Below are 21,856 nucleotides of genomic sequence, written 5' to 3'. Positions count from 1 at the left end.
GGGCCGCCACTGGACGGGGGCCCTGAGCTGGCGGGACAGCCCCGGGGGCAAGACAATCAAGGCCCCGGGTCAGCATGAGCTGAAATTAATAAGTAAACACAGAGCCATGGGGCTGGGGTGGGCGCTGCGGGAAGGGCCATGAAGTCCCGCCATCTCTGCTCTGGGCTGCCTTAGTGGGACACAGCAAAACCAACGTTCTGCCACTATTTGCTTCTGACCTTCGGGCCCAGGTGTCAGGGAGGTCGCAGCAGAGGAGCGGAGGGAGGACAGCGCTCACCGTACCCACCTCGAGCCGACAGGCCGGACACGCCACGGGAACGCGGGGCCCACCAAAGCCCTGTGGCACTCTGGCCCAGGCTGGCGGTCACAAACAGCCATCCCCTTGGGCAAGCAGCAGATGTGGACTTTCTGTCCGGTAATAGTTTCAAAATCGGGACATTTCACACACATATTGAGATTTCTGGCCTTTGAAACAGCGGGCACTCCAGCCACCCTGGGCCCACATCCCCATGCGGCAACTTCAATGGCAAATCAAGTGGCCATGCCTTCCTTGGACAGGGTATCTCTTGCTAGTTTGCCACAGTCCACACTATTCCCTGCTGCCCTCCCTCAGGAATGCTTCACGTACCTCTTTTCTCGTTTACACTTCATTCACTCACCCAGTACTTACTGAGTACTTACTATGTGCTGGGGTTATAGCTGTGACAAGACAGGCAGAAATTCCTCACAGAACTTAGGGGAGACGGACAACAAACAAAAAGAAGAGATACGTAAGATGCCAGATGGCACTAAGTGCCCTAGAGACAAAGCCGTGAGGTGGAGAGGCAGGGCTAGGTGGGTGGTCCCTGAGGAGGCGACCTGACACAGGAGAGAGCAGGACTTGAGTGTGTGCCAGCCAGCAAGAACAGCAAGTGCAAAGGCCCTGTGGTATGGCTGCCCTTGGGGTGCCTGAGGAACAGCAAGGGGCGGGTGGCAGAGAGCAGATGAGGAAGAGAATGGGGGCCATGTGGTCGGAGAGCCCCGGGGGTGTTAGTCTTGGAGGTCTCAGAGGACCTTTCCTTTCGGCTTTGAGTGAGGTGAGAGCCGTGGACGGCTGAGCAGGGGGGAGATGGGTTGACCTGGGTTTGACAGGCTGCTTGGGGCTGCTGGTGGGACATGGACTGTGGGAGGCTTAGGCAGGGGTGGGGGACACGGACAAGAGCCAGGAGACAGAGAGGAGTTGCCGAGATAGTCCAGGCACCAGGCGACACTGCCCGTGGAGGCAGGATGCGGAGGGCAGATTCTGGAACCCCTCCTTGCTTCCCGTCTGGCACCTGTTGTTCCTGAGGAAACCTAACCCTAACCAGCACCTTGCCCTTTACCTTTGTCCATTGTTTACCTTCTGCGGACAGCTACTTTGAATTCTAGAAGCAAAGGACCCGTTGCCGGGGGCACGCCTGCCTCACCCCCAGGCCGCTGTTCAGTCCTCAATGAACTCCGGGGCCTCCAAGTGCTGGCCCCACCTCGACCTGCCCCTCAGACACCGCTCTGTGAAGTGGGGCCGTCCCCTGGCCAGCCATCGAGGGCTCAGAGATCAGCAGGGGGACAGCCAGCTCCGAGCTTGCGTCCTTCCCTTCTGCTCAGAGGGTCCCTTGGTGCAGGTCACCGTCCAGTCGCCAAAGCCGTGGCCCGAGAGGCAGTCTGGCAGAACCGCTCACCCGGGGACTCCGCTACGTGCAGCCAAACATGCAGCACAAACCTGGGGGGCCAAAAGTCGGGACGGCGGCTGCCCCTCTGGGTCGGGGGACATCGGCAGGGGGCTGGGGGCTTCTGGAACACCAGACGTGCTGCCTTCTCACTAGTGAGAATTATCGAGCTCTACACGCCACGTGCGCACGTTCTGTGCAATTAAAACAGAAACCCGAGTGAGCCCAGAGTGAAGGCGTCAGAAGATGCACGCTGACGTGCCCCTGCCACACACGGCCACCTGTGAGTGCCCAGAGGACGGGACATGCAGTTGGAAACCGGGTCTGAACCTGGCTCGGCCACTGTCCAATGTGTGACCTTGGGCAGGTTACTCAACCTCTTGGAACCCTGGTGTCTTCATCTGGACTCCCTACCAAGCTCTCCAAATGGATCTCCTGGCCTTCTCCCGGCTCTCTCTAAGCTTCAGCACACGGGCTATTACTCTCTTCTTCTCACAAACAACGCGCCCTCCTGAGCACTGCCCACCCAGCCAGCACCGCCCATTGCCTCCTCTCCTTTTCTCCCAGCACCTTTCACTACCTGAAATTGCCATATATGGCTTTCTTATTACATGCTTTTTATGCTGCTGTAGTTGTTTATTTGTGATTTGCTGGCACTCTCTCTACACCCAAAGACCCCATGAAATCAGGGGTATCGTCCATTTCACTTATTGCTATACCTCTATTGCCCAAAACAATAAAAACTTGTTGGATTAATTAATCAAGCAATCTATTCAGCGATTTGATTCTATTTTCTAGACTCACAGAGTGTTCAGTGAGATTTTGAAAGACTAAGTAATGAGGCTTACAAAACACGAAGGATGGCTAACAGTTTGAATGTGGTTAATTTTTCTGAGAAAACTCTAGACGCTCTAAGCTTTCCTTTGAACTAGATCCTTAGTAAATTAATCTGTGCCTAAAGTCACCAGATACTTTGTAGCCATTTCCCCTCACCTTTTGCATCATTAGCCATTTGCCAGGAATGAAGTCACTGATATTCTTATTTTATTTATTGTTTCTGTCATAATACATTCATGTGGCTTTACACAGTTCAAACCATACAAAGAGTGTATGAGAACTCAGACTTCCTCTATCCACTGCCCCAGAGAAAGCCCATATTTCCAGGTAGCTGTAAATGCTTCCAGGAACTCTCAGAGTATCAGCAGGCAGGTAGGGTTTACAGCACCACCTTTTCTGATAACACAGAAAAAGAATCTGATTATACATGCTGTTTCATATCTTTGCTTTTTTCCCCACCTTACAACCTACCTTGGAGAGTTTTCAGTATCGCTACATACTAATGGCCTTGACCTCTGCAGGCCTGGATGGTACTCTCATGTGTGCAGCCTCTCCTCTGCTGGCGGACCCCTGGGGTCGCCCCGCCCCACAGGACACACCTGGGGACCCCTTGCACGTGCGTGTTGGGGATGGGAAATCAGCGCCACCCTGCCTGTAAAAGAAACCCAAGGCTTGCCCCTCTCTCGGCTCTGCACCCCATCCAGTCTCCCGGGGGTTCTCTACTGGCCTTCCAAAGACTTTTTTTTAGATGGGCAGGCACCGGGAACTGAACCCGGGTCCTCTGGCATGGCAGGCAAGCCTGCTGAGCCACCGTGGCCCCTTCCAAAGACTCTTTCCGAGACTGACTTTGGCTCCTTGGCCTGAACCCTGAAGGTCTGAGCTGATAAGACAGTGGGCCTGGCTGAGGGGAGGAGGCAACGGCGGCCTTGGAGTCCCCCAGCCAAGGAGGGCGGGTGTGGCCCTAGGCCCCCCAGGCAGTGGAAGGTCAGGGCAGGGAGCGTGTGCCGTTGGGGGCCGGGAGGGTGCAGCCTTCAGGCTGGTTCCCCCACTTGCACGTGGCCCCGGGGAACCCTGTCGGAAGAGCTGGGCAGGGGCTCCCAGCCTGTGGACTCTCCTTACCAGGACTCTCCTAAGCCAAACAAGACGTTTTGCACAGGTGAGAGCAAAGTCCTGGCAAACCTCAAGTCCCGAGTGCGCCCAGAAGAGGCCTGGCAGCCCTGGAAGGGCCGCTCTCCATGGCCGAGGCGTGGCACAGCACTGTCCTGATGCGGCTGCCACCTCTGCCGGCCACTCACTGTCACGTGGACCTCACCCGCAGGACCCGGCTCTAGGCCCCCAGCACACAAGCAACACGTCAGGCCAGGCTGCCACCTCCAGAGCTTTCTTCAGACCAGAGGGGCGGAGAGGCGATAAGCAGGCAAAGAGTGTTCTGTGCGCCAGGTGCTGCGGGCAGAGTGGGCACTGGGGAGGCCCTGGCCCAGCACCCAGCTCCCCTATGCGACTCCCCAGGGCCTCCAGGCCACCACCCGCCTCCCTCGCCTGAGTGAGCACTGTCAGCTGCCCATCCTCTGTGTCTGCTCCTACCTCGGGGTCTGTATGGCCCTGTTCCCGCTGCCTGCAACACCCTTGTGGTGCTGCCTCCTCCAGGAAGCCTCCACTGATGTCCCTCAATGGGTCTTAGGCCTCCTTGGGGCTGTCACATGCCCCTGTGCCTTCCCTGTCCCAGCTGTGGTCAATCTGGGCTGGGGTCATCTCTCTGTGGGTCACTCAGAGGGGCCCAAGGTGGCCGGAGCCCAGGCCCAGGAGCTGGCCCACAGGATTCAAGTGCCGGCTGCGCTGCTTAGCTGGTGACCCCAGGCCCCCGTGTTCTCATGTGATGGGGTGTCTGCTCCCAAGGCGGCTGTGAAGAAGGGTCTGGCCTAGTCAAGGTGGGCTGTACCTGACACCCTGTCTCGCCATCCCACAGCTGGGAGGTACACAATTACTATTTGCTGGAAAAATTAATGGAGCCTCTCAAAACAGTCATAATCCAATAGATTTTTTGACAAAAAGTCTACATGACAGGGAAAGAACAGGGCTGGGCAAACTGCATGCACACAGGCAGAGAACGAAGGTGGACCGCCACCTCACACTATATACTAAGTCACTCAAGATGTACCAGAAGGGTGGGCCCTGGTGGCTCAGTGGCAGGACTCATGCTGGAATCCTGGGTTCGGTTCCTGGTGCCTCCCATGCAAAAAAAAGAAAGAAAGAAAAGTACAAGCAACCTCAACGTAAGCACGAAAACCATTAGAAGAGAGGGGTACGGTATGTATGAGTTTTTTCTTTTTTCTTTGTATTTCTTTTTTGGGAGTGATGCAAGTGTTCTAAAAAATGATCATGGTGATGAATATACTACTATGTGATGATACTGTGAGCCACTGATTGTACACCACAGGTGGAATGTTTGTTTGTTAAGAATGTTGTGCTTGTGCGTTGCTTTATCAATAGAAATAAAACCATTAGAAGAAACACAGGAGGAAATCTTCAGGACCCTGTATTAGTCGACAGATTCTTAGATATGAGCATCAAAAGAAAAAACAGATAAATTGGATTTCACCAAGTTAAAAAATGTGACTCTAAGGGCATTATCAAGAAAGTGAAAGACAACCTACAGAATGAGAGAAAATATTTGGAAATCATATATCTGATAGGAGTTCAATATCCACAATACATAAAGAGCTGCTATAATTCAACGACAAGACAAGCCAGTTTAAAGAAGGGCAAAGGACTTAAACAGACATTCCCCAAAGAAGAAATACAAATGGCCAATGAGCACACGGAAGGATGCTGTACATCACTAGCCATTAGGGAAATGAGATACTGCCTCATATCCACTAGGTTGCTAGTATTAAAAAAACAGGAATAACAGACGCTGGTGAGGATGCAGAGAAACAGGAGCCCCTGCTCACTGCTGGTGGGGTGTACAATGGTGTCACTGCTGCAGAGTTTCCTTAAAAAGTGAAACCCAGAACTCCTACATGGCCTGCCAATTCTGCCTGCAGGTACACGCCCAGAAGAACTGAAAGCAGGGATTCAAACAGATATTTGTCCGCCAATGTCCAAAGTAGCATTATTCACAATAGCTAAAAGGTAGAGGTAAACCCAGTGTCCATTCACAGGCGAGGGATAAATAAGATGTGGTACCCACGTGCACTGAGATATAACTCAGCCATAAAGGCACGGGGGGACTTGGAGACATCATGTTGAGTGAAATAAGCCAGACACAAGAGGGCAAATATTGTGTGATCTCACTGATATGAACTACCTACATAAGCAAATACAAGATAGAAAGTGGACTGCAGGTTGGGGTGTGGAGGGGGCAGTGAGGGATGGTGGGATAGGGCTTTATTGCTTAATAGGTGCAGAGTTTCTGCTTGGGGTGATGAAAAAGTTTTGGTAATGGCTGGTGACAGCACAATATTTTAATGTAAATGCTACCACTGAATTGTACACATGAAAGTGGTTCAGATGGGAAATTTCATGTTGTCTGTATGTTGCCACCAGAAAAAATTTTAAAACAACGTTCATGAAGCTTGGGGGCGGGGTGGTAAGCTTAGGATATAACGGAAAAGTTTTCTGAAAACACAACACTAAATAATTGAGCAGTATGATTTACAACCATGTAAACACACACGCACACACATGCACACACACACCAATACTCTGGCCTAAGGGAAAGAAAAAAACCAGAATGTTTAGTGTGGTTGAGTTAGAAGGATGGGATAAAGCATAACTTTTCTCCTTTCTTGTTTGATGTGTTTTTTTCTACTCTTCTTTAATAAGCATGGTTTTAATTTAAAAGGGGAAAAAATAACAACTCTGAAGAAGAGGGAGCCCATGAGCCCTTTCTGTTCCATAAGGTTTCTCACAAGCTGGGGCAGGCAGTGGGGTGCAGCGGGCAAGGAAAGGGCTGCCCCTCAGAAGCAGCAGTGAGTGGGAACCCCGCATGCCCAGCTGGCCAGGTGCCACCCCACGGGGCACCAAATGACAGAAAGCAGCACCACTTCTAACTCCGGCAGCGCCACCCCACAGAGCCTCCCCGGACCCCCAGAACGAGCTGGCAGCCCTGCCTAACGCTGAGCACCCCACTTCTCTGCTACACATCATGGCCACACCGCGTGTCTGAAGGAAAGGGCCCTGCTCAACGCCCCCCATCTGCAGACATTCCCCAGCTCAGCCCCGCCCTGGGCGCCTGCTGCCAGCGGTAGGCACACTCCTACTTGACCCCATTCCACACAGGAGGAAGTCAGGAGTCAAAGGTTTAAGACTTTGCCCAAGGTTGCCTCACTGGCAAATGGTCCCACCACTGGCCGTGATCAGCCTTCTCATTTCCATAGGCCTAGAAGATGAGCTTCTTAGGGACAGAAATTGGAGTAGTCCCCACGATGTTCCCAGTGCCTGGTCTGGGTCCAGCACACAGTGAGGGGCTAACAATGGTGGCTGAGTGAACGAAATGAACTAACAAATGGGTGGGTAGGTGGCTGGAGAGACAGACAGATGGACGGGTGGAGGGATGAGTGGGAGGATGGATGGATTCATGCTGAGTACATAAAAGAATTAAATCAACGGCTGACTAATGAAGGGAGGCCACCAGGATGGAAGTGTTCTTTCTTATATATTTGATACACTCCTCAGAAAGGTTGCAAAATGGCAGGTCTCAGACCAAAGTGGGCTTGAGACAGGTCTTGTTTGGTCTGCACAGTGCTTTAATGTTCAGTTAATAGCCAACTTTTTTTTTTTTTTTTTTGGCATGGGCAGTCTCCAGGAATTGAACCTGGGTCTCTGGCCTGACAGGTGAGAATTTTGCCTGAGTCATCACCATCATTTCTGTTTGTTTGGTTTGGGTTTTTTTGCCATTTTTTTTTTTGGGGGGGGTGCATGGTCCAGGAATTGAAGCTGGGTCTCTCACATGAAGGCGGGCATTCTAACCACCCTGCCATCATTTTTAAATTAGGAAATTTCACATTAAAAATCTAGATTTCTAGATTCACTTGCAAATTTGGAAGATCTCACAACCCTGGGCCAGCACATACGCTGGGACACAATGTGTGAGGGTGGAAAGGACTGAACAACACATGCCTCGCCACTCCTTAGTGCTCCCTGCCGGGCACCACAGGCCCAGCACTCCCCGGTGCTCCCTCTGGGGCACCACAGGCCCAGCACTCCCCGGTGCTCCCTCTGGGATGCCACAGGCCAGCTCCTTCTGGAATGCCACAGGCTTAGCACTCCCTGGGGCTCCCTCCAGGACACCACAGGCCCAGCACTCCCCAGTGCTCCCTGACATTCAGACTGGGCACCAGCTGAGATTTATCATGGCACTTTGTGCTGGTGTTGTTTCATAGTAGAATCACAAGGAAATGAAACATCTCTTGTACCTAGCTCTCCACCACAGGGGAAAATGAAAATAGGTAAAGAGAAAGCTAGGAGCAAGGGTATTTCTTCGTGGGAGTGAGCACTACTTCTGTGGATCTGATGCACAAACTGCATATTTTCCTGTGGACAGCAGAGTAGCATGCTTGAGGGCACAAGTGCTGGATGGAGCCTGGCAGCCTGGACTCCAGCCCCAGCGGTCACCACTTGCTGTGGAGCCCAGGCAAGGCACTGGGCCTTCGGGCCTAGCCTCCCACCTTCAGAGTGGAGGAGGCATCAGAAGCCACCAAAGGGTGGGACTGTGAAGGCACCAGGTGGGAGCTGCTCCCCAGTACCTTGGGCCAGCTGCAGTCCTACGTGCACCCCAAGCCCTGCGGCCTACGTCAGTGGCTCTCCACAGGGGGCGGCTGGCTACCCAGGACATGACTGCAAGGCCGGGAACACTTCTATTTCTCATACTCGGGAAGGGGAAGGGGGTGCTCCGGCACCTGGAGGGGGAAGCCGAGGCTGCCCCAAACGTCCTGCAACATATGACACGCCCGCCCCGCCCTACCAGAATTATGGAGCCCAGGACAGCACCTGGGCCGGAGCTAAGAACTGGGCTGGCTGGGTGGGAGGCCCTGCAGGCCACTCTGGCGCCGGGGCCGTGGAGGGTCCCTGGGCCTGGCCAGAGATTTCATCTCTGACCCCAGCCTCCAGGCTGGCACCTGGGCCAGCCTCGGTCCAGCCCCAGGCACAGGGCAGAGGGGTGGGCCCCAGCGCCCTCAGGTGGCCGCATCCTGAACTGCAGCTCCCAGCCCGGGGCGCGGGAAGAGGGGGGCCACAGCCAATCCAGATAAACAGGGAATGTGGGGTGCTGGCGAGGCGGGAAGCGGGAGGCAGTGACGGGGACACGAATTCCAGCTCTTCTGACCAGTGGGAAACCTCGGAAAATCCCATGACCCCTCTAGGCCTCAGTCTCCCCATCCCAGGAAAGAAGGAACAATGTTGTTTCACAATCTTGTTGTGAGGATTAGACAAAGTGAAATATATCCATAAATGCACAAACTGGATCCTGATGACACTTGCTTTTGCCGTGTTCCTATAAAGCCACAGCCACTTGCATTTGATGAATTTCCAATGTGCCAACGTGACTTTTTTTAAATTTTAAATAAATAAATATTAAATAAATTTTTTTTGTAGCAACTGCATTCTCACTGTAATGGAAAAGGACCCACAATGTATTGTCAAATGACCACAGTCCTTGAAACACTGCATACAGTGGGCACCCATCATGTTTTAATATATCTATGTTGTAAAATATGTACAACTATGGCATGTATAAGAAACAAAAATCTAATTTTCTTGGTATATAAAGAGCTCTTGCAGATCAATAAAAAGAAAAAAGAAAAATAGGTAAAGGAGAAGAATGCCTTCTCACCAGAAAAAATTACAAATGACCTTTATGTAGATTTTTAAATTCCCAACCTAACTTTTAAAAACAAAGAATATGCAGATCAGAAAGTGACACCTCTCTTCCCTCTCAGCAAGGCAGAGATGGAGAAGTCTGAGAACGCTCGGCCTTGGCGTGGGGGAAAGTGGCACTCAATCTGGTTTGCTGGTTCAAATGAAATGTCAGTCGGTAGTCGAGTTTAGACAGCATTTAGAAAGTAACTGTCGAAGTTTAAAAATGCATGGCCCTTTGACTGGGCAGTTCAATTCCTAAGAATTAATCCTACAGAAGCAGTTCCATGTATGTGGAAGGGATGCTAGCTGCAGCACTGCTTGTTGCAGCAAAAGGCTAGAAACACCTATCTGGCCATCAGTACGGAAATGCTTAGATAAATTCCTGTATTCAGAAAATGGAATATGTGAAAAATGGGAGCTCTCTCCTAGCACTAATCTGGAAAGATCTCCAAGATACACTGTTAAGTGAAAAAAAAAAGCAGCAGCAGAACAGGGCGGGCGGTGCTTCTATTTAGAGAAGCCGTAGGAATGTGCACAGGTCTGCCTATCTGTGCTCAGTTATCTTGGTAAGGGTCCCCACCACTTCCGGAGGGGGCCGGGGGGAGCCGGATTAGAAGAAGAGCCACGTACATCTTTTGATATTTGAAATCGTTCTCATGTGGGCATGTTCCCCGTTGATTTGTCTTTGCTCTGAAGGAGGGAGAGGGGTATGCCCGGAAGGTGGGCACTCAGGTGTCTGCAGCCCTCATCTCCGGGTGGGGCGGGGGGTGAGGAGAGTTAGGGGAATTTCTATTTTCCTCTTTACACTTAGGTGGATTTTCTACTTCAAAAAATAGTTATCTGATTTAAAAAATACTTGGGTTATTAAAAAACATTTTTGGGCAGGCCACGATGGCTCACCAGGTAGAGTTCTCGCCTGCCATGCCGGAGACCTGGGTTCGGTTCCCTGGTGCCTGCCCATGCAAAAAACAAACATTCTTAAAATGGGAGTTTAAAGGTTGTTCAGTGGTAGCATTCTTGCCTGTCTGAATTTGTTTCCTTGCTGTGCACGTCCCTCGCCCCTCCCCCCCAATTCAACAAATGGTGCTGAAATAACAGAATAGTCACATGGAAAAAGAATGAAATGTGACCCCAACCATACCGCATACAAAAGAAAAAAATTCTTAGAAGTAAATCCTCAGTGTTTTTTCCCAGAGTTATGGGAAACTGCCCTCCCCCAGAGAGGTTATTTCCGCTGCCAAGAGCGCTAGCCTGGGGTCAGGTGGTTGCCGTGGGAGAAGCGGGAATTAAAGTCGGCACCACACACTTGCTGGGCCCCGAAACGCAGCTGCTTATCCAGATCTGGGTTCCAATCTTGGCTGGGCCACTTTTGGGCTGTTGTTCCAACCTTCAGGCACTCAGCACAGGGCGAACACAGAGCCGACGCCATCCTCATTCTGCTCCAACAGCCAGGCAGGGCCGAGGTGGGAAGCGCGCAGCCAGGGTGCAGGAGCAGGCGCGACGCCTGGGTCAGCATGCCCAACCTGTGGCTCTGCCCTGCACTGCGGTGACCCTTGGAGAGAGTGCCACCACGTGGTCAGGCCGGGAACTGCGTGCCCGGGCCGCAGGGGCGGGGCTGCTGTGCCACCCGGAGCTCTTGGGCACAGTCCTGAACCTCAGTCCTCAGCTGCGAAACGGAGGCAGCACGGCCGACTTGGCAGAGCAGGGGTCAGCAGTGGATGCGTCATCCCACAGAACCGCCTCCAAGGCCCCTTTGTGGCACAAACCCCAGGGGCACCTTGGTGAGCTGGTGCAGCAGTCCGAGGCTGGCTATGGCTGTCCTTCTCCCCTCATGCATGAAGTCCCTTCCACCCTCCCCGAGGGTGAGTCCACGGCACGGGCCAAGCGCCAGCTGCCAGTCATGAGATACAGCGGGGACAGGCCCTTGCCACCAAATAACGTTCCATTTCTTCACAATTGTTCTGATTACATCTAGGCAAAAATCTCAGTTGGATGTTAGAATCTATCTTTATGCCTTTTCAACACTTGCCTAAGTTCCTTTCGAATAAAAAAGAGCTGGCGCCAGACTGAGGGCCTTCAGCAGGCAGCTTCGTTTGACTGGTGTCTGATTTGTTGTGGTCACCGTCCAGTGAGGGCACGCGGTGCTAGTTTCACCCTTCAGGAGACGTGGCCTACTGTGCTGCCATCAGGGCCTTTGTCCCTCTCCCCAGGAGCACCCCACTAACAGCGGGGCTGGTCGCCGACCTCCTTGGGCCAAAAGGATGTGGGGCCTTCGCGACAGGTGTGACCCCGGTCCGGAGTTTGGATGGCACCGTCTAGCTCTGACAATGTTCTTTTCCCTCTACTGCAATACGGGCCTGCCCGGAGAGGGGCCTCTTTCCACCCAGACCCTAGAGTGACCATGACACATCACGGCACTGTAGCTGCCCACAGCCAACATGTGATACTAGTGAGACGTAAACTTTGTCATTATCAACCCCCTGAGATTCTCTGTGTGTTTGCTACTGCCACAAAACTTAGCCTGAGTTGTATTTAGGTAAGTGTGTTCATTTAAAGAAAAACATTAAGTGGATAATGGCTCAGGAAGTTGAGAACACACATGTTGAAACCAATGGCTGGATGACTGATGTTTGGGAAACCTGGGTGCAGAGCTGAGCTAAGAACTGCCACTCCAAGTTGTCTCTGGCTTATCCCAGAGCCCCCAAAACACATCCCAACTCCATCTGAAACTCTTCAGTCTGCCTCCTGCTCTGCAGCCAGAGCAAGTCTTCTGCAGTGCACATATGATCCCATTCTTCTCCTGCTCTGACCTCTCCCGTGGCTCTTTTACACCCTCAGGGAAAATGTGCATTCTTCACCGTCCCCGCCTGCCTGTACAGCCTCACCGCCTGCCCCCCTGCCCTCTCTGCCTAACACTCGGTCTCCTTTGTTTTTCCTTCAAACACTTGAAGCATGCTCTTGCTGCAGGCCTTTGCCTTTGCCGCTTGGAGGAAAGCTCCAAGGGTGCGGTCCCCTGAGCTGGGACTTAGCATCACTCGGCAGCCCCTGCAAGGATGCTCCCATAAAGTGCCTTCACTGGCGCTCAGCTGTGCAACAGCAAGTCCCCAGTGTTCCCCTCAGTCTGCCTCACATCACCCCACCTCACTGTTCGTCCCTCTTCCCACTGAATACCTGTCTCTGCAGCCAAGAGTTCATCCATTTTGTGTACTGCCCCAGTACCCAGGACAGCGCGGGGCACACAGGGGGGCGAGTGACCCCATGGATATCGTCCCAGTGGCTCAGAGGACAGAGTCAAGTTCAAGGGGCCACCTCAGACCACACGTCTGTCTGGCGCCAATCGCTGCAGACCACGATGGACGGACCTGGGCCACCAGGGATTTACCCTGAAATCCCAGGTAAGGGCTCCCCCCTCCCCGGGTCCACGGACAGAGAGGGGCACAAGGCTCTCTGAGGCAGCCGGCTGCAGAGAAGACAGGGTGCCGGGTGGGTGGGGGGCCCGCACCATGGGAGGGACAGCTTTCCCCCAGCTCGGCAGGGGAATCAGGCCTGAGATGCACCCTCCAGGGAAGAATCCACCTTCCTTCTTCCCTTACTTGGGATCAAGTTGTGTTCAGGCCTGGGGGTGGGGTGGGGTGGGGTGGGGCGAGGTGGGGCGAGGTGGGGTGAGGTGGGGCGAGGTGGGGCAGGGTGAGGCAGGGTGAGGCAGGGTGAGGCAGGGTGGGGTGGGGTGAGGTGGAGTGGGATGGGATGGAGTGAGGTGGGGTGGTACGGAGGCTCTGTGAACACCAGAGATGGAGCCAGATTAATGGGTAGGGGACCCAAGAGTTCCCTGGACACTGGTTTCTTCCTGGCATTAGGGCAGTGCTGAAAGAAATCAGAAGTCTTAGTTTTCTACATGCAACTTTTTACATAATTAGCAAAACATGAACTAATCCTTCCGACCCTGAGGAGAAATTTTAAAACTTCTAACCTCGTCGTGTGCACTGGTTTGGGGCCCATGCGCGTGCACTGCCTCCGACACCCGGGATGCAGAACTGTTATAGGGAGTGATCTCGATTCCAACTCTGCAGTGATGCCCCATGGTGTATATGCAAGGTGCCCCCCATCAGGTGCCCCTTTCTGGAGTGACAGGAGCTCCAGGAAGCACCTGCTGCCCCAGGAGAGCGGGTGTCGCCCGTCAGCTTGGCTACCAGGTGTGTCCACACAGGCCAGAGCTGCGAGGCCTGGACAGGAGCCTCACAGCAGCACCGCGACAGCCTCGTGGAGCCACCACCACCAGCAGGGCTTCCTGTGAACTTCAGTCTCCTGTTATTTTATAATCTAAGTAACCCAGCTTGGAGGAAGTGGTTCTTTTTTGGAAAATTCCAAGAAATACATATGTGGAATAAATTATCATTTGTTTAACAGAAAGAATTATACAGCTTTGATCCACTCACATCCATTTATTCCTGTTCCTGCCATACAACTGCCCAACAAACACTTTATGACCAACTAAAGGAAGGGAGCCTGCCCTAGTGCCCCTAAGTCTGCTTCACAAAACGACCCTCTGGCACCTGAAACTTAAGCCCTCTGGGCTCCGGGACCCAAAACTGCCTGACTCCAGCACTCTATAGGGTGGACCCAAAACTGCCTGACTCCAGCACTCTATAGGAGATCTTTTAAAGTACAGAATCCTGGGCTCTGACTAGTTCATCTGAAGGAGCAGGATTCCTGGGAATTTCTAGGTTCCTTTTTTTTGCACAGGCAGGCACTGGGAATTGGACCCGGGTCTCCGGTATGGCAGGCGAGCACTCTGTCCGCTGAGCCACTAGTTTTAGAAGCAGTCCCGGGTGGGCCACGGTGGCTCAGCAGGCAAGAATGCTTGCCTGCCATGCCAGAGGACCCGGGTCCGATTCCCGGGGCCTGCCCATGTGGAAAAAAAAAAAAAAAGCAAGTAAAAGCAGTCTCCATGTGACCGGCTGTGTGACTCTGGGCAAGATATTTAACTTCCCAGCACTACCATCTCCTCATCAATAAAGTGGGGAAAAGACAAATAAAGGGCTGCAGGGAGGATTAATTTACTTCACCTATACAAGGCGCCTAGCATAGTGCCTGGAATAGAGTTTCAGAGCATGTTAGTTATAATTATTCCTGTGGGTACAAGTATAAATTGACGCAAACTTTCTCAAGACAATTTGCATTACCCACCGAGATGTTAAATACATACTCTCAGACCCAGCAAAATGGTGACTGAAAACGCAGTCTATGACACCTCTCAAATATTCATCCAGCTACAAAGAATACAAATATGTTCACTGCAGCATACCCTAACCATTTATTCAACAAGCACCTACTGGGCACCTACTATGCAGGTCAGGCTACAGGAGGCTGCAGGGACTTTATTTCTTCTTTCACGACACGTGTGCAGGCGAGCACCCTGCTCCGTCTGGTAGCTTTGCCATTTGGAACAGCGGTCTCAGCGGGGGAGGTGGTAGGCAGGGAGAGCAAGATGTCCACCTGGGGCCTCTCAAGGGCTAGGCTGGAAGGGGCTTCATCCCTTGGATACTTGCTGCTGCAGGAACGATCCACAAGGTTTCAACCGAACTGCAGGCAAGGTCGGGGAGCGGAGCTGCGTGTGGGGACCTTCCCAGGCACTGCTGCTGTGGCGTCGACCATGTGCACGGGTTGGTCCACGGGCTGGGGACACAGAGAAGGTCAGCAGGGGCACACTGAGCTCCTCTTACGACGGGGGAGTGGACAGCGGGCTTCTGTTCTAACAAGACTCCAGGCACACATCATTTTGCACTTCAACAAGAGCGCATGAAGGTGACGGCCACAGAATCAGGTTGTTGTATCGAAGGCACATGCACTTGCCCCTCTGACAGATGTGGCCAAACTGTCTTCTTTAGGGTTGTGCCACGTCCCGCTCCCAGAAGGAAGGTCTGAGGGTGCCTCCTTCCCACAGCCTTGCCAACACTGCCCTACCAGACTTGGGGCTTTGCCAATCTGATAGGTAGGAAATTATATCTCTGCATATCATTTAATTTGCATCTTTTCTTATTATAAAGGAGGGTGAACATCCTTTCATGTGTTTATGAGCTATCTGTACTTCCTTCTGCTGAACTGGGTGCTCATATCCTGTCCCTTTTTCTACGAGTCACTGGTCCAGGACACCATTAGAAGAAAAATGAAGGGACAGAACAGAATGCCTATCATAATGGTTTTTGAAAGCATTATTTTGCTCCATTTGCATATTCTTATTATGCATAAAAAATCTCTAGAAATTACTCATAGTAGGGTATAGACCAGGTACCATATTTTGTCTGCAAGCTAAAAAAAAAAATGTTAATTATCTTAATCTCCTGAATTGGTCACCCCAGTGTTATTTTTTTGAGACTTTCTAAATAACTCAACTTGTACAAGTGTTATTTGCATTATTTTTCAAATGTCAGTAAGCACTATCAAGTCTTTTATTGTCTTTACACTTTCTGTATATCTTAAAAACTCTAATATATATGTTATTTTAATTCAAAAAACATTAGAAGCACTCTGCAGCTGCAGAAACATCACCATCAGAAGTGGAGGCCAGTCCCAGAATTTGGCTCCTCTTACATATTTTAAAGTGCTCAAGGAATATGGGTCAAAAGAAATGGAAGCTTCTCTTTAACTGAGGCACCAAAGATCCCAGATGGGGAATTACAATATTCTTTCGTATGCAAGATACACAAGAGAGAGTCCAAAGTTGCCAGGTATTTTATAGGAGCGAGAAGGCTGATCCTACCCCGGAGTCAAGGGCCACAGGGAGCCCTGGAGAGCTCTACCCCAAGGGGAGGCCCCTCTCATTGTGTCCAGCTGTACTGGACGTGCACCTCCTTGGCCGGGCTTGGGCCCATTTCAGCCCATCACTTCTGCCAGGGGGTGGACCAATGGTGGGCCACATGCCGTCCCCTGCAGCCAAGGGTGGAGTGGGCACCGCAGGCTGACCAAGAGTGGGGGAGGTGTGGTCCCTGCAGGGGAACTGGTGCTGCCATCAGAGGGACCCCTGATGCAGAGGCAGACAGCAGCAGCAGGCGGCGGTGTAAGTACTGCAGGAGCAAGGCATCGCGCAGGCTAATGGGAAGACAGTGATGAGCAAAACAGACCCGGCTCCGGCCCTGGAGTGCGGACACCTTAGTGGGAAAGACAAATATACATACTTTTTAAAAAGTACATTCAGAATACAGGGGGAAGGAGGATATCACATTTTAGAACTTCACCTGTTCTATGAGACCAAAGGAAGAGAGGTTTATTTTGTCCCAAACCTGAATTTTCCATAGCACGTACTCTAACTCAACCTGTCTTGATAGGTCATTTAAACAATCCAAACATAGGGAGCCCAGAATAAGAATGAGGGCCTTTAATCCTGTATAGCTAATGTAATGCCTGGATACATCCCAGAGTATGTTGGATAGATAATTACAAAGTATTGGCAAAGTCCCTGGAGGGGCAAGAAAAAAAATATGGAACTATTAAACCTTCCCACTGGGGAAACCCGATACTGTGTCAAACATTAGGGACTCCCAAGTCAACAGGCTGAGCCCTTGATTTTGAGGCTTACTCTCTGAAGCTTACCTATGTAGCAGAGAAGCTTAGCCTACCTATAGATAAGCCTGAGAGGTATGTCTCTTCTGTCGCTCCGATGTGGTCTCTCTCTAATCCTAACTTGGCAAGGAAAATTAACACCCTCCCCCCTACGTGGCTCAGGACATCCAGAGGTGAAAGTCTCCCTGGAGATATGGGACATGATGCCCAGGGACAAGCCTGGCACGGGCAGCACGGCACTGACAATGCCTTCCTAAACGAAAGAGAGAAAAGAAATGTAACAAAATAAGGTGTCAGTGGCTAACAGAGTTACAACAGAGTCGAGTCTACAAGGAGGCTGCTTTTAGGCAAGCTTCACTTCAGCTAGATATCCGCTAATTGCCATGGTTTGCCAAACCCCAACCAAACCATTCCTATTAATCCTAAAGGACACCTAGGACTCTATCTGATATTCTATAAATGTTTCACGCACTAAGATTACTTTCCAGAAACCTAAAACCTCCTGATTGTTCCTAGGCCAGATAGGTCCTGAAATGCAGAGGGTCCAGCCTCTCCAGAACATCAACTGGTTCCATCCCTCTCTCCCATATTATCGACAGCTCTTTTCAACTTTTCAACATGAAAAAGTTAGAATGGGCATAGCTCAAATACTCCTAAAGAGTGGGAGAAAGATCAAAGGTTATAGTGGAATTATCAGAGAAGGTCATGTTTAACAAACGAGGTTGACTGCTGAGTCAATATATTGCTATTTCTTTTAGTCTCCAGTGTCTTGGAGCAGCCAGAAAGAAAAAAGCTAAAATTTTAGACTGTAACCCATACCAAACACTGAAATCTGCTCTATAACTAATTGTTGCGATATGCTTTAAAATTTATTACTTTTTTGTATATATCTTATTTTTCATAATTAAAAAATGATAAAACCATCAAGCACAAAAAAATACAAATTGTGATAATTTTTGTGGACACAAACAAGGTACTGAGATAGAAAATGCCTTGTATAGGCTGTTCAGAGAGGAGGTGGCATTTAAACTGAGGCAAGAAGGACGAGAAAGAACAACTAAGTCAGCCTAGGGGGAAAAAAATCAAGTTATCCCTACTTCACACCTAAACCAGAACAAATTCCAAATGGATCAGAGATTTAAACATAAAATTAAGTCACAGGGCGGGCCACGGTGGCTCAGCAGGCAGAACTCTCGCCCGCCATGCTGCAGACCCGGTTCATTGTCTGGTGCCTGCCCACGTAAAAAAAAAAAAAGCCACAAATGCAGAACAAAATATGATAGAACCTTTAAAACCTCATTATAAAAAGCCTCACTAATACGGAAGCAAAACCCAGATGTCCTAAAATGAAAAATAAATAAATATGATTATATAAAAATTTAAAAACAATCTTTATGGCTACAAACAACTTTACTAAACAAAATTCCATAAGTCAAATTGGGAAAAATATTTGCTACTTATTTCACAGATAAAGGGTAATTTTGTTAATATACAAAGGGCTCCTTCAAACCAGTAAGAAAAAGACCAACCACCCAGTGGGAAAGTGGGTAAACAATATAAAAAGACAGTTCACGCAGGAGGAAAAACAAGTGGCTCTAAAACATAAAAAGATACTCAATTTCACTCAAATTAAAAAAATGAGATTCCATTCTCCCATCAGGTTAACAAAAATCCCAGTTAGACAATCCACTGTATTGGGCAGTGAAAATGAGCACTCTCATACACTGTTAGTAGGAGTATAAACTGACACAACTCCGTACGATGAAAACACTGGCAATATTCATACACATTTAAAATGCCAGAACTCATTAGCTTAGCAATTCTGCTTTTAGGAATTTATTCTACAGATTAATTCACACACAGGCTAAATGCTATATATGCAATTATTCATTGCCACATTATTTACAATTGCAAAATACTCGAAATAATGCCTAGTGATAGAGGAGTAAATACATGACAGTCAACCCACCAATGGAACTCTGTTCAGTGGTCTAAGATATAGCAGCTGTGACTGATCCAGTAAGTAAAGTCCGTCCCAGGACTTCTAAGCAGAAGAAAGCAAGGTGCACAACTGTGCATGTGGCACACATTCGTGTAACATTTTAAGGGGGAGTGGGAGAGAAACAAATACGTAACCATATTTTCTTGTACATGCATAAAATATCTCTAGAAGACTATACAAGGGACCACTAACTGGTTGCTGGAGGGAATGGCATTTGAGGCAGAGGGAACCCACGTGCAAAGGCCCAGAGATCAGAAAGAGGCTGGAATGCTCCAGGAATTAAGAGTGGGTCTGGGAAAGACAACATGCACCTGTGGAGGCAGGTAGCCTAATGCTACAGAGCACCATGGACCTACCATTTACGAGTCTGGCTTAGAGTTCAAAAGCAGTGGGAAGATGTTTGAAATGAGAAGAGGAGACAGTCCACATCTTAGAAGCACCTTGCAGGCATTCAGAGAGTGCTGGAGGAGGGCATGAGCAAGCAGGGAGACCAACTAGGGCGCTGAGACAGCTAGGGAAGAGAGAGAGGAGGGGTGGGAGGAGGCAGTGGTGGTGAGGAGTGGGCAGACGTAAACACAGCTTTAAGCTGGAACCACTGGGGTGGGTGTGGCATGGGAAGGGGCAATGGAGGAAGGGGAGACTGGAAGCTGATTCTGGCTCACTCAACCACATGCGTGGATGGACAGCGCCCCAGGGTAGGGATCGTTAAGGTGAAACAGCCAACAGGCAATGTCTAGTGGGCAGCTGGGCCTTCCAACCAGTAATGGGGAAAGTCAGTAAGAACAGAAGTAGCATCTGCAGGGTAACAGGACAGATCCAGCCTGGAACCAACCAGGTGTCCCATGCCCAGCCTAGACAAGTGAGGCATGTGCCCACTGAAAGATATGCTCAAGAGTATTCACAGGAGCTTTATTCCTAATAGCTGAAACCCAGAATTGACCAGATGTTCATCATTAGTATAATGGAGAAATAACTTGGCGTGTATGTACAGAATATGCTAAAACAGTGAAAAAGAACAAATTACAGATGTCTACATCATGAATGAGATTTACAGACTCATGCCTGTTATGCTGAGCAAAAGCAGCCAGACACACAAAAAAGGACATACTATATAATTCCACTGTTATGAAGTTCTAAAATCAGAAAAATGAACTTATGGTGATAAACATCAAAATAGGGGTTCCTTAGAGGTGGGGGAGGGGAAGGGAATGCCCTGGGAAAGGGCACAGGGAACTTTTCTGGAGAGGGGGAAATCTACATGGGGCTCTGGGTTTTGCGTGTAAACACACGCAAAAAGTCACTGAGTTGAATGTTTAAGGTTAGTGCGTTTAACACACCTACTGTATGCATCTCTCAATTTTAAAAAATTATAAGGAGAAAGACTTATTTTATCACCTTTCATGACAAATATCAGTATGTTCAGTCCCAAATTAAAATAACTAGCTAAAGTTCATGGCTCAAACCTATTCCTCTTTTTCATAATTTATCTTAGCTTTAGAAGGATTTTAAAAAATAAACTGATATGCAGCAGAAAGGGGCAGCTTCTGTGGAAGGAAATGCAGGGGCCCACAGGAGGCCAGACACAGGGTCACCACATGATCAGGCATCCCTTACTAGGAATAACTTCGAAAGACCTGAAAGCAAGGACTCAAACAGATGTTTATGGCGACATTATTCCTACAGCCAATGGACAGAACGAAGGGTACACTGACAGAGAAGCAGAAGGGCAAACTGTGCTGCGTAAATACGATGGAGTACTGTGCAGCTACAGAAAGGAACAAAGTCGTGAGGCAGGCAACGAGGTGAACAAACCATGAGGACATTATGTTGAGCAAAATAAGCCAGAAACCAAAGGACAGATATTGCATGGTCTCTTTTAGAAAATACTCATAAGAAAATTGGAGTCTAGATTGTAAACTCTCACAGCAGCCACATTTAGTCCTGAGCTTTAAGAGTTACTTCTAAATTCTGAGATGCTATGCTATATATGTTTAACCTGGCATTTTTCTAGAACTTTAGGTACCTGTGACATCTGAGACTCAGAGTTGGAGTTCTGCAGTTCTGAAAGTCAGCAGTGCTACATACAGCAACTGTTATTAAAGAAGCCAAAAAAGAGATCAGGTCTCAATCAGAGATAAAATGGAAGTCAATCAGGTTGGGACTAAGGTCAATCAGAACACAGGGCAAAGGCCGATTATTATCTGCATTTCAAAACTTCACCTACTTTGTGAGACCAAAGGAGGAGAGGTTTATTTTGTACAAAAGCTAAGTTTTCTGTAGCACACAATCTAACAACCCATCTGGCAAGTTCACTTAACCCAAACACAGGGAGCCTAGAATTGGGAACAAAATCTTGCAATTCTGTATAACTTAACTGTAAGACCTGGATAAATTCCAGATTATGTTGGACAGATAATTAAAGAAGTATTGGAAAAGTCCCTTGAAGGGCTGGAGAAAAAAATATGGAACTATTAAACTTTCCCACCTGGGAAAGTCCTGATACCCTCTTAAACATTCAGGATTTCCAAGTCAATAGGCCAAGTCCTTGATCTTGAGGCTTGCTCTTAAAAAACTTCTTTCTGTAGCAGAGAAGCTTAGCCTACCTATAATTATACCTAAGGCTTACTTTCAGAGGACCTCTTTTGCTGCTCAGATGTGATCTCTCTAAGCCCAATTCTGCAAGGAAAATCATTGCCCTCCCCCTACATAGGACATGACATCCAGGGATGAAAGTCTCCCTGGCATCATGACATGACTCCCAGAGATGAGCCGGGCCCTGGTGCCATTGGATTGACAATGCTTACCTGTCCAAAATGGGGAAAAGAGGGGATGGGGGCAAAATGGCAGCTTAGTGAGGTGTGGAATTTAGTTCGTCCTCCAGAGCAGCTAGGAAACAGACAGGAACAGGACTGAA

The 21,856-nt window shown here is 49.6% G+C and overlaps 1 long non-coding RNA gene across 2 annotated transcripts in view; it reads right to left on the bottom strand.

The window, feature by feature from the left end:
• LOC143688626 (uncharacterized) overlaps positions 1-21,856 on the bottom strand; it is a 58,914-nt gene that overhangs the window by 4,540 nt on the left and 32,518 nt on the right. Inside the window, exon 6 of one of the 2 annotated variants that reach the window (XR_013178184.1) lies at positions 1,850-2,918. The exons of the other annotated variant lie outside the window; for it this stretch is intronic. This is a non-coding gene — a long non-coding RNA (uncharacterized LOC143688626). Of the gene's footprint in view, positions 1-1,849; positions 2,919-21,856 lie in introns of those variants that run through there. 2 annotated transcript variants of the gene reach the window in all.

The sequence above is a fragment of the Tamandua tetradactyla genome, chromosome 1, assembly GCF_023851605.1.
Source record: "Tamandua tetradactyla isolate mTamTet1 chromosome 1, mTamTet1.pri, whole genome shotgun sequence".
NCBI classification, from domain to species: Eukaryota; Metazoa; Chordata; class Mammalia; order Pilosa; family Myrmecophagidae; genus Tamandua; species Tamandua tetradactyla.
This window is presented reverse-complemented; position numbering and strand designations above follow the sequence as displayed.